General features: G+C 35.9%; 1 long non-coding RNA gene across 2 annotated transcripts in view; it reads right to left on the reverse strand.

Annotated features, from left to right (window-relative positions):
• Positions 1-3,394, reverse strand: part of LOC130456292 (uncharacterized) — a 167,192-nt gene extending 163,798 nt beyond the window's left edge. For both annotated transcript variants that reach the window (XR_008914919.1, XR_008914918.1), the window contains exon 1: positions 3,246-3,394. This is a non-coding gene — a long non-coding RNA (uncharacterized LOC130456292). The remainder of the gene's footprint in view (positions 1-3,245) is intronic.
• Positions 3,395-6,000: the final 2,606 nt, after the last annotated feature.

The following is a 6,000-nucleotide window of genomic DNA, read 5'->3' on the forward strand; positions in this document are numbered from 1 at the left end:
TGATCATAGAAGCAACTATTGATACCAATATTTCTGTTTTATAAAGGTATAAAATGAGGATCATTGAATTTGAGACATAATCAGGGTCAGATAATAAATCAATCAAATTTGAGGCAGGATTCAAACCAAGGTCCTCCTGACTCCAAGTTAGCACTTTACCCAGGATATCATGAAGCTTCTTGTGCCCAGATACCCACAACTACAGGGTATACATGGAGAGAGTGGTGAGGGGGGAAAAGGGAGAAGAAAAAGAGTGAAAGAGCCAGAGACAGAGAGGGACACAAAGTGAGACAAAGAGGAGAAAAAGACAGGGAATGTGAGAGAACCAAAGAAAGATAGCTTTTTCCTTCATACATATTGTATAAGGAACTACATATCCATAGGCCAATGCTAGCATGAATGATAGATAGCAATGAAGAAATAAGGGAAGCTTTAAAGAAATAAGAGAGGAGATAGAGAAAATAATATCATTCAGGTCTGGAAACAGGTCCACAGGCCACACCATCTGCACAATCCAAAAAAAAAAAAAGAAAAGACAAGTATTTACATTAAAAAACAAGTTGGACCTCTCCTTTATTTTTTCCTGTTTTTTTTTTGTTTGTCTGTTTGTTTTTTTCCGGATTGTATGCCAGGAAAATTTTCAGTAACCTTTTTCTGATATTTTGCAATCTATATTATCTTTCTCGTTCCCATCCTTTCCCCTTCCAGATGATGGCAGGTAGTATGATATAGATAGTATGTGTGTTATTATACAATACACATTTACATTTTTATCATGTGAAAGAAGAGACATATCACACTAGATAAAAAATTCAGGAAGGAAATAAAGTAAAGAATGGCATGCTGTAATTTTTATTCAGACTTCATTAGTTCTTTTTAAAGCAACAGACAGCCTTTTTTGTCATGAGTCCCTTGGCGCTGTCCTGGATCCTTGCATTGCTGATAATACATCAATCATTCACAGTTTCTCATGGTATTTTATTGCAGTTGCTCTATAAAAAATTCTTCTGTTTCTGCTCATTTCACTTTGCATCACTTCATATAAGTCTTTCCAGGTTTCTTTTTTTGTGATCATCTTTTCTGTCATTTTTTATAGTATGATAGTATTCCATTTTAATCATATATTGCAATGTGTTCAGCCATTGCCCTGGACTCTCCTTTCATTGGCACTGCAGTTATGTGACCTTGTAGATCCAGAGGAGAAATGGGACCCACCAGCAGAATAGCTTAATGCCATCTAGAATGAGAATTTTGTTTTCCTGTCAAGAGTTCTTGCATGAGTCTGTGTCATATTCTTTGTCAAGTGAAATAAAATATGTCTTATATCCAGTGTCTTGCTGTCCTATAGTGATTTCAGGGGAACTAAGGATCCTTAAAGAGGCATGATGTAAAATAATGATGGTCTCAGTAAAATCTGGGTAGAGACAAAATGAACAAAATTCTAATGCTGACACAGGAAACCTTGAATGTATGTAAGCCAAAGAGATTATTATTGAGTCTTCCCAGCAAAACTCTTATGGTTTATGTCAAAGGTCACAGCCCAAATGATAAATGTCACACATTTTTCTCTTTTACAGTAACTTTTATAGTTATAATCATACCTCATTTTATTGCCCTTCACTTTAATGTGTTTTGCAGATATTGATTTTTTTTGACAAAATGAAGAGTTTTAACAACATTGTAACCAGCAAGCCTATTGGCACCATTTTTCCAATAGTAAGGGCTCACATTGTGTCTCTGTGTCACATTTTGGAATTTCACACAGTATTTCAAACTTTTTCATTATTATTGTCAGTTATGGTGAGCATGATCACTGATCTTTGATGTTACTATTATAATTATTCTGGGGTATCATGAACATCACCCACATAAGATGGGGAACTTAATCAATAAACATTGCGTGTGTTCTGACTGCTCCACTGGACCAGCCATTACTTGCCTCTCTTCCTCTCCTCCTGCTTCCCTATTCCTTAAGACATAACAATATTGAAATTGGGCCAATTAATAACCCGACAATGGCCTCTAAGTGTTCAAGTGAAAGGAAGAATCAATCAATATGGCAAATTTCATTGTCTTATTTTAAGAAATTGCCACATCTATTTCAACTCTCAGCAACCACCACCCTAATAAGTTAGCAGCAACAATCATCAACAATGAGGCAAAACCTTCTATCAATAAAAAGATTACAACTCTTTAAAAGTTCAAATTATGGTTAGCATTTTTTAGGAATGAAGAATTTTTAAAATTAAGACCTATACCTTGTGTTTTTATATGTAATACTATTACATACTTAATAGACTATGATATAGTTTAAATATATCTTTATATACATTGGGAAATGAAAAAATAGATGTGATATGCTTAAATGTGATATTTGCTTTATTATGGGGATCTAGAACTGAACCCACAATTCTCCAAAGTAGGCTTTACTGTTTCCCTTAATTGCTAAACTGGCCCTATCATTGGAATAAGCCTTAAGGCAGGCGTTCTGTCATTGTCCTTCTTATCATTGTCCTCTTCTCCACTGTGTTCTGTTAGCTTTCCGAGGATGATAGTAATTCCCTCCTCTCGAGGGACCAGTTAGAAAAATGGTCCATGGAACAATTATACTGGAAGCTCTTTCATACCTACAGAACTCATGGAGCCTGAGGGCTATTTAAGCTTTCTGTTGTTTTATACATATATCACTCCTTCCTTCCCCATCCCACCCCATACACGTATATACATGTAAAGGGAATTTTTCAGGTGACTAGAGGAATACCTCTTTATTGGGTTGCTGAAATGAGTCTGTTTTTTACTCCAGGATAATTCAGGTTGAATTCAACTCCTTTAACTTTTCATCTGTAACTGGGCAGTGTACATGTTGCTTAAATTAATGGAAGACTGAGTCTTTGGCAGTTCAAAGAGTCGGTTTTTTCTTCATTTTCCTTTTGGTTTTCCATATTTCATATTCCTTTTGATCAGCTGAGTTTATTTATGCAAATTGCCTCAAGTGGCTTTTTTAAGACTCCAAAAAGGGCAACTTCAGGGGGTGTTGGTGGCTTATAATTGAGAATAGTGTGAATCAGAAAGGAGAGGGTAACAACAATTAGAGCAAAGATAATAAGAATGTCGTTTATATAGTACTTTAAGGTTTAGATAGGGCTTTACAAATAAGATGTAGCTTTATCCTCACAATAGTCCTTGGAGGTGGGTGCTATTATTAGATGAAGTAAACTGGGGCAAGCAGAGGGAAAATGACTTACCCAGCACAGAGCTAGCAGGATTTTGTGGTGATATCTGAACTTGGGGTTCCTGGCTCCATGTCCAACATTATATTCACCATACCATTTTGCTACACATCATATCAACAACAAAAAGGACTGAATCCTTGAAGTGCTGCTTCTCATCTCTCTTGCTTCTACATAAGTAATGGTAATGCAAGAAAGAGAGAAGAGGAAGAAAATAAGTAGGTCCACATGAATTTTAAGCATCTCTACATGTAAAAATTTCCTCAAAGTCCTAAAGTCACTCAAGCCCCAAAAGTCTAATGTCAATCAAGCCCCAATTTCTAACCATTGTTGATAGAGGACTGTTGAGATGTTATAATTTGTAAAAGTAACTTGCTGGAAGCACTTTCTAGACAGACAGCAATGAAATCTTCTCCCTGGCTTGGGGCAAAGAAACCTGGCAAGGATAGCCACCCTGCCAGTTCAAGGTCTCAGCTCAAAAAGCCCAGAATTCTTTATGGATCTTTCTCAAGTCTCCTCTTTTTACCCAGATCCTCTCTTCCCATCCATCACTAATGTCACTCAAACTCTTCTTTCAAAATTCCCTTTCCCTCTTGCAACCCATTCTTACAGGACCAACCTTCTAGGAGTTATGGGTTCAAGTCCTGCCCCTGATTTATAATAGCTTCTTGACCCTAACTTCGCCTCTTTGTACTCCTGGTGACTCTATAGTGAGCTAAGTGGCATAGTGTTTGATTATTAGACCTGAAGTTACAAAGATTTAAGCTCAAAGACTTAAAACTGTCTCAGACATTTGCTAGTTATGTGACCCTTCTCAATTTCATTTTCCTACTCTGTGAAATGTGTATCTAACTCACAGGGATATTGTGAAACTCAAATAATATAGCATTATGTAAAGTGTTTTGCATATCTTAAAAATCACAAACATGTCAGTTATTAAATTATCTAAGACTATAAATTATAAACAAGCTGACAATTTGCATTAGTGGTTGGAATTTCTAAGCCATTTTTGTTCATGCAGGTAGAATCACAGATCCAGAACATAATAAAAAGAAAACAAAATTTTTATATTTTAGCAAAATGTCAAAATTCATACTGTAACTCATTTTTCCCAGTGACGTTATGAGTTTTATGGATTGATCCTAAAAGACAATATGGTATTAAGTCCATTTGTGTTTGGGAAATGTGTTTGGAGAGGACATCCTTAATGTCCTCATTTCCCCTGTTAATTTCCCATACTGATGGCCTCATTTATTTATTCCTTTAGGATAATTTGTATCATCCTCAGAATTCAAGCAGAGTTTTCCATAGCTCCTAGATGACTGAAATTTTCAGAGTTCTTCCTTCTCAAAGTAAGATTTGCCATTTTGAAATGTCACATAAATATAAATTAGAAATATTTATCTTCCCTGACCACAGTAAACAAAAATATAGTTTGCCCACTCCTTAGAAAATCTTATGGAATGAATTAAATTGTGCTAGTCAAGTTTGGAAGGATGTTGATATAGAAAAGGAATGGCCCAAAGTATACTCTTTCATTTTCTTTGACTTCTCAATTCCAACTCACACTGTCTTCCCTAGCTATCCAAGGCCCTTACAACTCCTCCAGACCCTTCTCACAGTAATTTCCCATCTCTGACTCTTTTGGATGAAAAGCATTGAATTATGTCTCAGTAAAAACAAGACAACAACAAAAAACAATTGTCCTCCAAGGTGAGTTTTTAATTGGCAGTTCCTGGCTTCACTAAAAGACAGATCATTTCTTTTCATCTGCAAAGTAGAATTTCAATGCTTCAAAGAGCATTCTTTCCAATAGGAAAAATAAATAAATCTCAATTTGGGAAAACAAATAAACATTACTGTCCTCACACCAATAATCCTCCGTTTTCAAGAATTTCAAACAAATGCCTACTGGCCAGGTGAAAAAAGTGACAAGATTAATGCCCAAGGGGTGATATATGAGCAATGGGGAATATTTTTCCCCAAAGTGTTTAAAATTAAATACTACTGGGATCTTGATTTTTGGATTCTACCATATAATTTTCTACATGGAGAGAGATGGTGATGATGGTAGCTACTCTGATTTTCTGGAATCCAGGAGAATTTGGCAAGGGCATTAAAGGCTTCCTTTCAAATATAGATTTGGTGTTTGTTATGATTGTGTTTGTATATGTATGAACAATCTCTTTTTCTCTTTCTTCTCTCCTCTTCTCTCCCCTCTCTGTCTCTCCCTCATCTCACATACTTCATAATCCTGGCTGCAGCTGATTAGGGCAAGAAGTAAGTAGCCAGTAGCAAGCTGCTTTCTGGAGTGTACAAAGTATGATGGTCAGCAGGAGACAGACAGCAGGGGGAGAAAAAGACAGCAATAGTCATCGTTATTAGCATGGAGATAGAAAACAGCAATTTTTACATCACTTTTTTTAAAATTAGAGGCTCTTTTCAATGTTGTTATTGTTACTTAACATTTATTGAATACCAACTGTGGAGCAGGCACTGAACAGAATATTAAGAAGCTATAGTCTCTGCCCAGTGGGTCTGTCATCTAAATAAGACAAACAAGAAAATAAATAAGCAAAGGAAGTGAATGCCTCATGCTGAGAAAATAGGGGAAACGGGTTCCAGTTTTTCCCTTCTCTGTTCATATTTGAGAACTTATCCTTTACCTCTTCATTAGTTGTTTTTTTTCTTAGTATTTGAAATTTAATCCCATTCTTCTGTCTCCTATAGAATTAACCAAGATTTGGCAAGAGCCAAATAGTTTATTAGG

This window comes from Monodelphis domestica, chromosome 1 (assembly GCF_027887165.1).
Source record: "Monodelphis domestica isolate mMonDom1 chromosome 1, mMonDom1.pri, whole genome shotgun sequence".
Classification (NCBI taxonomy): Eukaryota; Metazoa; Chordata; class Mammalia; order Didelphimorphia; family Didelphidae; genus Monodelphis; species Monodelphis domestica.